General features: G+C 26.7%; 1 protein-coding gene across 2 annotated transcripts in view; it reads left to right on the forward strand.

The window, feature by feature from the left end:
* The window catches only part of LOC112597629 (gamma-aminobutyric acid receptor subunit beta-like), a 55,155-nt gene that overhangs the window by 17,199 nt on the left and 25,304 nt on the right, over positions 1-12,652 (forward strand). The gene's annotated exons all lie outside the window — the stretch shown is intronic.

The following is a 12,652-nucleotide window of genomic DNA, read 5'->3' on the forward strand; positions in this document are numbered from 1 at the left end:
AGAATCGTCGAGCATTTGATTTAGGCCTATATTAAGACGTAAAACCAGTTCATAGGTATTGATTTAGTAAAATTACTCATACACCGGTTTAAATATAATATAATATAATAATATACCTGTGTCCTGTACATACATTTCAAATAAAATCTATAAAATATGATCAAAAATCGAAAGTACGCGTACTTTTAACTGCCATGTCTATTATATTGTTTGCTTTTTAAAATGTATTTAATCATTATTTTTATTACAATTATTGAGCTCATAAAAAAGTAAAATTTGCTTAATTTATAGATAATACTAATGTACAAATGGCATACTATATATTTCTGAAATATCTATAGTTAGGTACATTAGAAGAGGACAATTTTATTATACCATTAATAGTTTTAAAAAATATATATACATAGAAACATAATATATATTATAATGACTATATTAGTTGTAGGCAATGTTGTGCATTACCTAAGTAGAAATATTTATCTGTGTATTTTATCTAAGTAAAAATAATTTAAAGCATTTTTTTCATTTATTTAAATATCACTAATTATTTTTAAGTGGTTATCTAAAATAAATTATTTAAATAATTAAATAGATATTTTCATAAGTAGAAGCATAAACGCACAACACATATTGACATATTGCATTATTTCAAAAGATCTTTTTTAATCATCAATACATTTATAAATTTTGAACGGCCGGCACTGACATCATATCGTTTCAAAATAAAAATCGTATTGTTCATTTAATATAATATAGTATAATTAATGTACAATTTTTTGACTTGTATGCATAACATGTACCTATCTGTATAACTGACTCATAGAACATATTTTTTTTATTGCATTTCACAGTGCACTTTGGGTATAGTACTTGGACTTAACGTAATTATTTTTATTTTGTATTTTTTTAAAGATATAAATAATAATAATAATAATAATAATAACAACACATTTTCCTACAAAATTCATACAAACATACACGCGTGCACGCATATAATATTACACATACATATATTATATCTATCACGAATAAACACATTTAACACGATAAAGAAAAAGAAAAGCTACACGTATAAAACGGTGTCACGTGATCGCGTGCAAATAAATTTTCCCGGCGGGGCGACCGAGTGGATATTTCAAGCGCACAAATAAAAACGCTAAGGTATTTAATTCTGCCTTCACCCTATATCTGTAAAATATTGTATATACGAGTACATAATACATAATATGTATAATATTTATGTATATGTATACACACACCGATGTCTGGCACACGCTATATACCTCGACGCCCTCGAAAACATTACAGGTGTCAGGTCAACGACTATGAACGCTAAAAAAAAACTTTAGCAACAATCGCTCCATATTATGTACATGCAATTTGTGCGTTTATCATAAAAGCAATCGCAAACTTTGAATTTTTTTTTATCGTTATTACTCTTTCCGTGTGATATACGAAATTATTATTATCACTTTCGACTGCGATCATTCAAGTTCACATATTATTATTATTATATACAATATACATTATAATATACTCACTATTATTATTATTATTATTATTATTATTACGACGTATATAGTCAGTAACATTATGTACTGTATATATTATCGTAATAATAAAAAAAAAAATACACACACGCCACGGCACGATAAAAACTTGATTTTTTTTCACAGTAGGTAATTCACCTTCCGAAAACAATATTTATTGTTATTGTTTCCCGTTCGTATAGGTACAATATAAATTTATAGTGATTCACTATTTGGACGGTCACCGTTTTTGAATTCGTACTTTTATCTAGATAACCCTTACTGCAAAAAAAAATGTTTTTATAGTATGCGTATAATATTGTTGATCGAAATATTAATACATCTGATATCATTTTTTAAAGATACCTGTACAAATAGTAAATAAATATATTACAACTTTATGAACTATCAAACTTATATTTTACTAGAAATAGTCAAATGTTTTTGATTCATCACTATGTTAGACGTATATTATTTTAGTAATTCATACTATAGAAATAAGGCGTTTCATTTGTTTATCAACTTGAAAGAAATTGAGTATATTATCATCTATATGCTACGAAATTATTTTTAACATAATAAATAGATCACTTGTAATTTAATAAAATAATATTGAAAACAAAAAAAATTAATTTAACTTCTTTAAATGAAAATTACATTTGTTGATTTAGTATCATATAAAAACATTTACGTTAATAGTTAAAATAATAGAAACCCAAAAGTAGGTAACTAGAGAGACTACCTATATTCCAACGATTATATTTAATAATATTTATCATAAATAATAATTATTTAAAGTATACTAAAATGGAAAATTATAAATATTTGCACAAACCCTTCGTCAACAATAATGTTGAACTATAATGTAAGTTTGTGCGTGTCATACTCTTATATTATTTTATGATGCTTCGATGAATTAACTTTGACTTAACAGTATAGGTTCATTGTTTTTTTTTTTTTTTAAATACAATAAGATAATAATTCTGACTAATAATTTAAGCTTTTAGAATTAAATCATATAAAAACCAAAAAACTGACGAAATATTCTCTTCAAAAAAATTGAATGATATAAAAAACTATATAATTATTTATAAAAACAACAGTACCTTGCGTGTTAAATGATTCACATTACAGTCAGTTACAATAAAATTAATACCTGTAACGATTACAAAATATTTTCATCTACAATCGAGTAATATTAAGTGAAGAAATGTATTATTCAAACGGTAGAAACGTTTTGTTGTTAGTGTAGTAGGGTTGTTGAGCACGCAATATATCGCATAGTTGTTTCACGAGTCGTTATTATCATTGTTTTTATTTTATTTTTTATTGTTATTTATCTTTTCAATTGTCCTCTCTGGAACAAAACGCGTACAGTATATGATGATAGCATACGTACATAATAAATTATGATAGTGAAGGCTACAGTGAATAATAAAACGCATATCATATAATAAACATAGGTAAACGTAGTAATAGTTAGCTTTTATATATTATAAATTGTAAAATTATGTAGTAAGTTTAGGTTTGTGCATAAAATTATGCAAAGTGATTCGCCGGTGGTGTTTGTACCCTTTTCTTCTTCAATTATACAGTTGTTCAAAATCCTATTTTTGGAATTTTTGAAAAAAAAAACATAAAATCCACATTTTTTAATTCTTGAAATCGTTAATGTACTATTTAATTAACATTCAATAAGAGTTTCAAACTTTTGTTTTTTAAATGACAACCCATTTTTCTATTAAGAATAATTTAGTGGATAATTTTTTAGAAAATATTTTCGTTTCAAAATCAAAATTTAAACGAGTATTTTTTGAGTTATTTAACTTTGTTTTTGGAAGATATGATAGTTTAAGTGTATGATGTAAGTATAATTAATGCTAGATTTCAAATTTTATATTTTTTAAAACCATTTTTAAGAAATATTATTCTTATAATATCAATTATTAAGAATTAGTTATTTCAATAACTGAGAAAATATTCGTTGAAATTTTAAATTAGGTATATTCAAATTTTTAAAAAACTACCCACTAAATAATTTACAATAAAAAAGAAAGTTTTTATTCGAAAACAGAAGTTTGTGTCGCTACAGAATTTTGCCTAAGTAATATGAAAGTTCTCAACAATTTTAAAATATAAGTTAGTTAATTATTTAAAAATACTTAAAATAAAAATAATTAAAATACAAAGTTTATAAAAAGAAAACTTTGGGTTGAGCATCTTTGGTGAATCACTCTGTATGTGTCAAGAACGTTATCATGTTATAGACTGTAACGTTTTACGCTTTTATCTATCGGGTATACATTATTTAAATGCCGAGCGTGTGATCATCACTATACTATATAAATATGTAGTGATTTAGATATTTATAATGCATATAATATATAGTAATATAACTGTTGTAAAATTAAAACACATCCAAAACAGTTAATTTTGAAGCTTAAATTTGGACATAATAGTGAATATGAAACATTAATCATTGTTTGATTATACGAGTGTTGCAATCATACAAATTAGGGTGACTACATATTCTATTTAAAACGGAATTGTCCTTTTTTCGAGCATCATGCCCCCTTACCCCGACAAACTTTGAACAGAACTTTTTTTCCCGTTCTGTTTTAACCCTGTTATCTTCTTATAATAACATACTTACTATAGATATATGTGTAAAAGAAAATTCTATAAACTGAAAAAAATACATATTATTTGCCTATTTCACAGTGTATGATTATTACTTCCGACCCTTTCCAACAAAGGTAACCTTTTGTGCATAATGTAAACAGTATATATTTTTACCAAAATATTATTTATAATATAAAAATAACTATATAATTGTTAGAGGTTTTGTTTTCAAGCTGTATCTAAATAATTTGTCGCGGTTTTTTTTTTAACATAAAACATGATTACCCAACAGCGTCGTTTCAATTTTTTTTTTATAGGAATATAAGAATTTCGACATCTAAATAAACTATCAAAAATATTCGTAAAAATCCGCTCATTAAATCTTTAACTCATTGTATTAACTATATGTACTACTTATATACTATATAACTACTTAAGTCACAAAAATGCAAAATATATTATACAATGAAAACGTCTGCAGATTGGTCTTCTTTGATCTTCTCTGCCGTGTTACTTGGCAAGTCTTAATAGATATTATACTTATGGGTTTCATTATACTATAAAATTAAAATTAAAAAATCGTTCCAGGCTACAAGACTTAGGTGGTTGGTCGATAGATGCGCCTAATATTGTCTAAGTTTACTTTCAATACTTTATAAGGCTTATACAGGTCGTTGCTTTGCGTGGTACATCGACGCTTATATTATATGTATATGTCCAAACCAAACTAGTAACTTAGATAATTATATTTTCACAATTACATAATTACATTTTCCCGCCAAAGTTAATTCCCTCTTTCCATACGGCATACATATTTACTGAGTCATATGAGTACATTACCATACTAATATTATAACAATATTTTTCTTTCTTCAACAACTTACCTTATTATACAAACGTGAGACTGTTAAGTATCTCAGAATTAAATTTATTATTACAACGTTCATGTCCACAAAAATAATTATCTATACTACTATCTGTATTACCACTGTATTATTTATAGGTACTTAAAATGATGGTGTCGCGATATTTTTAAATAGTTACCTACGACACTCTTTCATTGAGTTATAGCGATAAGTTACGTAAACTACCTACGCACATTTGTGTAATAATAATAATAAAATTAATTATTGTACTATGGACTTTCTACGGCTACGGTCGAGATATTAAGTCGAGCATAATAACTGTAAATTGTGCCCAAAGGACAGGTAAACAAAATTTGTTTATTTTTTTTTTTTTTTTTTTGTATGTTCTATTTGCGTCAGATAATTTATTTGAAATATCGTTATGAACGTTGTACAATGTTAATGATATTATGATGAAGCGGGAATTAATTAATCTAATAATTTTAAATAATATACTATCATAGAAATATAGGATTAAATAGTTAAAAATATATTTATTTACATTATTAGTGTTATTAAAATATAAATAAAAAACAATTAGAATTAACTGTTTGGTCAAGATGTTTGTTCATTTTAAAATTTGTGTACAAAATAATTATTATTATAATTGTGTTGTTTTTTTTTTTTTATGTGTGTTAATCGTTTATTTATAAATAAATTCTCACGAAAAGCACTTGTTGAGATACTCGAAATATGTAAGTACTCAAAAATATATTATTTTGTTTAAGGTATAAATGCGACGGATATCGAGTTTAACCACGTTTTCTCTATCGGTAATACATTCGAATAAAAATCCGATTTCGATTTTTTTTTTTTTTTTTTTACACACCCCCCTCGAGGACCATTGGAATCAAAGACCAACGTGACCCGTATATATTATAATATATTGGTACAGCGACACGAGCGGTTTTTTATTATTATTACTATTTGTCATTCACCCGAATGGTACGGTGATCCGGAATACGCGTGCGATCGACGACCCTCGCGGGAAACGCGCGCGTGACATTTACAATACACGACGATATAATAATAACAACCGACAATTTTTTTCCACAGACGAGTTGAATAATTGATTGCCTGGATATAAATAAGCTATACATACTACCGTCGGAGCTTTAAATCGAAATTATATTTTTCGATTTAAGTTTTTAAATTGAACTATGTCGATATTAGTTTCTTATGTTTTAATTTTTAAGTAATATACCGATTATAATAATAATTATATTCATGTGGTTTTTTTTTTTTTGTATAAATATCGCTGTACAATATAAATTTAATTATTTTCTGATTTATAATTCAATTTCATACATATTTTTTTTTCTTTTTAACTTAAAATATCTCTTTTACGTTTTTATGGTTTTAATTTTAATTTCTATTACGTACCTTATGCCTGGAAACGCTCAGTTACGAGACAGGCCAAAGAAAAGAAAAGAAATAATAATTTCTTATTAGTTATAACCTATAAATTATGACAATGATGAACAATATTATAAATCTGTTGGTTTTTGTTGAATTTTAATTTAAATAAAATCTTTTTTTAAGTTTTAAATCAATTTATTATTATTAATAAGATATATCATAAAATTCCTATCGATTTAAATTTTTATTTTTAATTTAAATATCAATTTTGAATATCAGAAAATTGTTTTTGAGTATTATTAGTTTTGAATTATTAAGGATAATATTTTCATTTTAATAGGTTTAGAAAATGAAAATACTCACTACCTACTCGTTCGATTTTTGAATTAAGTACATTTAAATTTTCAAAAAATGATTCGTTAAATAATTTTTAATAATATAAAATAACTATATCAAGAACTTGAATAAATGACCTTTAAGCTATTAAATATTAATTATTTTTCATAAAAAATTGATTAAATTTTTGATGTATCTAAAAATTAACTGCTCTTTTGAATTTCTGGCACAATTATGATCCGTGTATTTCAGTAAAAAGGTATACTTAAAATATTTAAGAAAAGAAAAATACAAAACTTTATTTCCTCAAATATTTGATTTTTGTAGTAACTACTTTAACCAGTAGTAAGGCAGTTACATACATATTACATTTTATGAATTCGTGCGATTTTTATTTGCCCCTTTGGATTACTATAATATATAACATCCACCTCCGGCGAACGCGTATATACATATAGAGTTACGTTTTAGTCCCCAGAGGACATGCCAAACCAACCATGTCCGGACTCTGTGCCGAATGATAAAAAAAAAAAAACGGTTTTGCGCCTCGATGAAAGTAATAATATTATAATACAGAAACCACCCTCCCTACTTTCTACTACTCTTTAGATTATACTTGATTAATTATTTTTAATATTTAAGTTATTAAAAAATAATAACTTACAGCAGTAATCTATTACTAGTCAACATAATAAATGTTTTGAAATACAGTGTCTATAAAATACGAGTCAGTGAGTTGTTAAACAGTCTTCGTAAAAGGATAAAAACCATTTTTTTTCGTGCTATATTTTGTAATAGAGACCTTCTTCTATTTTATTATATAATTTTTTGTTTTCTGAGTGTTTGTATTAGTCAATGCTTATGTTTATAGGTATTGTTATCCCGTGTCAATGTGCAGTTGTTTTACATAAGCTGAAAAGTTTTAAGTTCTAGTTCTTACTAACTTGATTTTTGAAATTTCCATTTTTAATTTTCGTTAGGGAAGCAGTAGCTCACACTGAGCACATATATTAGAAGAAATAGTAATCTTATTATAACTGCAGAAAACATTTATTTGCAAAGTCTAATAGAGGGTATGAAATTTTCATAATTTCAAAATATTTTGCAATAGTAATAAAAATATATTTTGTTTATCTATTATTATTTAGTTATTTTCTATGGACGTTTTGGACAAAATTTATAACGGAAAATTATACTATGATTATTTTTAATTTGTTTTTAGAGAGGGGAGATTTAAAAAAATTTCAGTGGTGTTAACTACCAAACACCTGCCAAAGACCCCTACACAACTGATTTTCAGCTATGAGGTTATCGTGTGAATCGTTATTACATCCGTCAAAAGCGGAGGTTTTCTATTTCTATTTTATAATATTTATAGATATGTATGAGTTAGTGTGTGTGTGTGTGTTTATAAATCAAACGACGGCTATTAACACTGCAGGTACAATAATTTATTATATAACATGGGATAGGGAAGGGGAGGACGATCCGCGCTCGTTGGCGCTTCGACAAAAATTGGGTCACGGAAAGGCGCGCACGCGATGCGACGGCGGATTTGCCTTTGTGCCGACCGTGATTATAATATTATTATGCCCCGTTCGCTGTAATAATTACATTTTTCAATTAAACCACGCACGCACCCAATATAGAATAATAATATAATTTATAATATAATATTGTACCTTTTATACCTATTTCGATTATAATAAATTATAATATACAATAATACAATACCGCGCGTCTTTATATTATTTTTAATTATCGTATCTGAAATATTGTTAGTCGAAACGTGTAAATTCTGTGAACATCTGGTTATTATAAATAATCTTTTCGTTTATATAATATATAATTATATCTCATGAAATTGTTCACTTATAGCTGTTGGTGTGTCTAAGGAGTAAATGAGTGGGCCTGAAAAGTGACTATTCTAAAATGTACTCTTGCAATGGACCTACATTGGATTAACAGTTTTTATAAATTATAGAACGTTGATAAATTACGTTTGATAAAATAACTATAATTTTTCAAGTCGTTTAAACTTTCATGTTATATACTTAAATTATTATTCTAGGTAGGTACCTACAAACTGTAACAAACATTATTAATTTTAATTTAGATACTGGAACGATCAAAATTTACAAAAATAAAAACATACAATAAAAAAATGTATCATAGAAATGGGAGTCTTATGCTATTATTTAAAATTTATTAATATTAATTTACTATAGGTAGCTTAAAATTTCAGAAGACCGTTTAAAGTAACACGCATTTACGAGAAATATCAGATATTAAATATGTATCTCTTATTTTCGTAATGAATTTCCATTATAATTGTGTTTTTATAAACAGTGAGGGCATCAAATTCATCAATGAACTCTCCAAAGGTGGTGCGTGGTCGAGTTGCATATTAATTCGGTTGCATATACTTAATTCACACTCTCCTTATTAGTTTTCACTGCATACCTATAAAATTACACTCGGTCCATCGTCGCCGTCGCCGGTTACACCACGCTACACCACCAAATCATATCGACAAATTTCCAATTGGTTAACATGATGAATTACGCGTCGATTAGAATATAAAATAATAGAAAACACAGATGACCCAAAACCTTACGAAAAACAAGCATTTCCAGGGCCGAAAAAATTAATTTATTCCCACTCGTTTTGTGTAAAGGGTTAACATTTTAAAAATTATACTCATCCGTCAGTGCGGGGACAAGGATAACGCGCTGCGGCGTACCTATGGATTATAATCCCATAATCCACCTCTCACAGTGTCGCCATTCGTTGTCGGACACGTCAAACATATTAAATTTCGTTTTATTCGGATCGGCCTAAATGTCTGTATATAATTTAACATATTATATAATATGTACTATATTATAATTAGTCATCTAATGTAATAAAAATTTGCAAGAAAAAAATACGAAAATTGCTTTTAAAATGTTGAAAAATAAATATATCATTCAAAATATATATTTAAAACTTTAAAACTTTAAATTGTAATAGGTACTAATATAACAAATTTAAATAATTTTTATCAATAATAATTCATAGTTTAAGTCAGACAATAAAGATTAGAAAACCAATGAAAATAGTTGTTTCAGTTACTCCCACGATTTAAGATAGTAATGACACACACAGAATAATTAACAGGAAATCTTAAAAAATACATTTTACATGAGTCCTTGTATGAGGTGATAAATATACTTTATTCTATGGTATTTTTATTTCATAATATATTATGGAAGAATCTTAAGTACAAGCAACATTATGCATGCATAGATTGTACATTTCATCGAGGGACTCGTCGTTAATAAATGTTTTAAGTTTTCGAGACATGAATCCATTAATTCTATACATTATCCAATGTATGTGCACATCACCATGATAATAATTGACCTACGGACTATATGATAAGAAGACAATGGAAATGAACCCAGCTCTTAGTAAACTTTATTTTGAATTTTTTTTATGAACCCTTTTACTTATTTTAAAATGTTTTAAATATATGATAAAATGAATAACCATTATTTATTATTATTTAATAGACAAACATTTTAATTAGTTTTATTTCATTGCCGGTAGCTTTATAGCCTATAACGACCACTGCATCACATAACTATAGTATTCAATTTGTATCGTTTTTTATGTAATAACATTTTTAGAATAAATAATTACAAAATAATATTTAAAAGCTGCAATATATTTTTTGAATATATTTTTAAGCGCGCAAACAAGTTTAATATATCTAATACATTGTATAATATATATATATTATACTCAAAATAATAAATACTATAGAAATCAAAAATTAAATTTAAACTATTTGCAGAATACCAAATTGTTTTAATTTTAAAAAAATGCACAGTTTTCAATAGACGCATGAAAAAATAAATATTAACAAAATCTTTAAATCTATATCTGAATGGTGCCTTACCTATCGAACAATGACTGATATCATAATAATATCTTATTAAAATACAACGTCAAACTTGTCCATATTTCTGTTCACTATCATAAACGTACTTAGAATTATGTATTATACTCACACATGCTCTGCAAATAATATTTTATAATAGACAAATTATGTAAACTATTATCATCGCAAATCGATTATCAGGCATGCTTACTCCCATTTTTTTCACATCACGATTTTTGGAATTATATCTTCAAAACCTATTATATATAATATCATAAAATTATAATTTTTATAAGTACACGAAATAGAATAACTCAAAAACTACTCGTTTTTAGTTGCAATTTAAATACAAAGACAGTTTCAAAAAGCCATCTGATAGTTACTATATTAACTGGAAAGAAAAAGGGTGATTGTTATACAAAAAAAAAAAAAAACAAACAAATTGATATGGGTACTAGACACTCCGTGAATGATGTCAATACTCCAATCGTTTGAAAATATAGCCATGAAGTACACTTAAAAATTTCAAAAATCAAAATTTGAATAACTTCATTGTCGCGGGGGAAAAGTGAGGAAGAGCACGATGAACGAATCACACCCTGTATAATACGTTATACGAACACGTGAGTCACGCGCGTAAGTAGCCAGGTAGATGTATATATTTGGCGAGCCGGTCTAATGTAATACGCGATGCACCAGTAAACCTTAATGGTTTTGCATTATTGAATGCGTTGTACATCGTGTTTGGTATTCATGGGGTTTCCGGACGCGGCCGCCGGAGTGACTGTTGCCTCCGCCGCCGCCATAAACGCGCGTGCGAATCCGCGAGCATGCAAAATGTATAAAACCTTACGTTCTTTGAATACATTATCAAGGGACGTTCATAATTTTAATCCAATTCGGCGACGGAGAGAAACTGAGCGCGCGTGTATATCATAGTATATAATGTATATATAATAATAATATGTAAGAAGCCAAGTGGTACATAATATACGACTATGTACAAGTATAGATAATCGCGTGTCAGCTCTCATGGTGCGCGTATACAGAATGATTCATTTAATACTCTCACCCCTAATTTTCTCTCTCATGATGTATTTATTCAAATTATGATTTTTTTTAAAAGTTTAAAGATCATATTTTCAAATGCTTGATATTTTTTATACTACTTAAGGAGGAGTGTCGTATGACAATATAAACTTCGATTTGTCAAATGAGAATCTCCTTATTACTATAAATCATTTAAGTTTATAACTTTTTTGAAAATTTTGATAGACCTACCTAACTAAAAATTTAAATGAATAGACACTAAAAAACTTTAAGGATTAAAGATAAGAAAATGATTTTTCAAAAATATGAACTATGTCATGTAGGATTTAATATTTACTATACGAGTAAAATGAGAGCATGAACCGTTTTTAAAAATTAATTAAATATTTAATATCTAAGATTTTCAAATTGTCAAACCTTATAAATTTCCTAAATTCGTTATTATAGATTTATAATATTATTCTTAATACTTAAACTTAAATAACTTATAAACCATACTCTTTCGAATTCCAATTTTAATATTATATCATAATTTTTTAAACAGACTATCCTATTAATAATTTAAAAAAAAAAAATATATATATAAAAGGTGATTTTTGTTTAAAAGAATAAGATTAGTATTATTGCAAAACGTTATATTTATATGGTAACAAAAATTAATACTTGAAAATACGGTATTTTCATTTATTTCAAAATTTTAAATATTAGATTTTGAATGACTGCATTATTAAAGAGAAAAAAGGGGGTTAGTGTGCTTTATAGCATCCTGTATAATGTAGTTATTATTATATGATATATATATATATGAACTGCAACTTCGTGCTTTTTGGTCCAGTCACACCCCCGCGTATCATGGCTCATTTTCCCTCACACGCCACCACTTCTGTGTTAAGGCAACCAATCCTGTGCTGGTAATTCGATGCTAC

This window comes from Melanaphis sacchari, unplaced genomic scaffold (assembly GCF_002803265.2).
Source record: "Melanaphis sacchari strain LSU unplaced genomic scaffold, SCAv2.0 Contig42_pilon_pilon, whole genome shotgun sequence".
NCBI classification, from domain to species: Eukaryota; Metazoa; Arthropoda; class Insecta; order Hemiptera; family Aphididae; genus Melanaphis; species Melanaphis sacchari.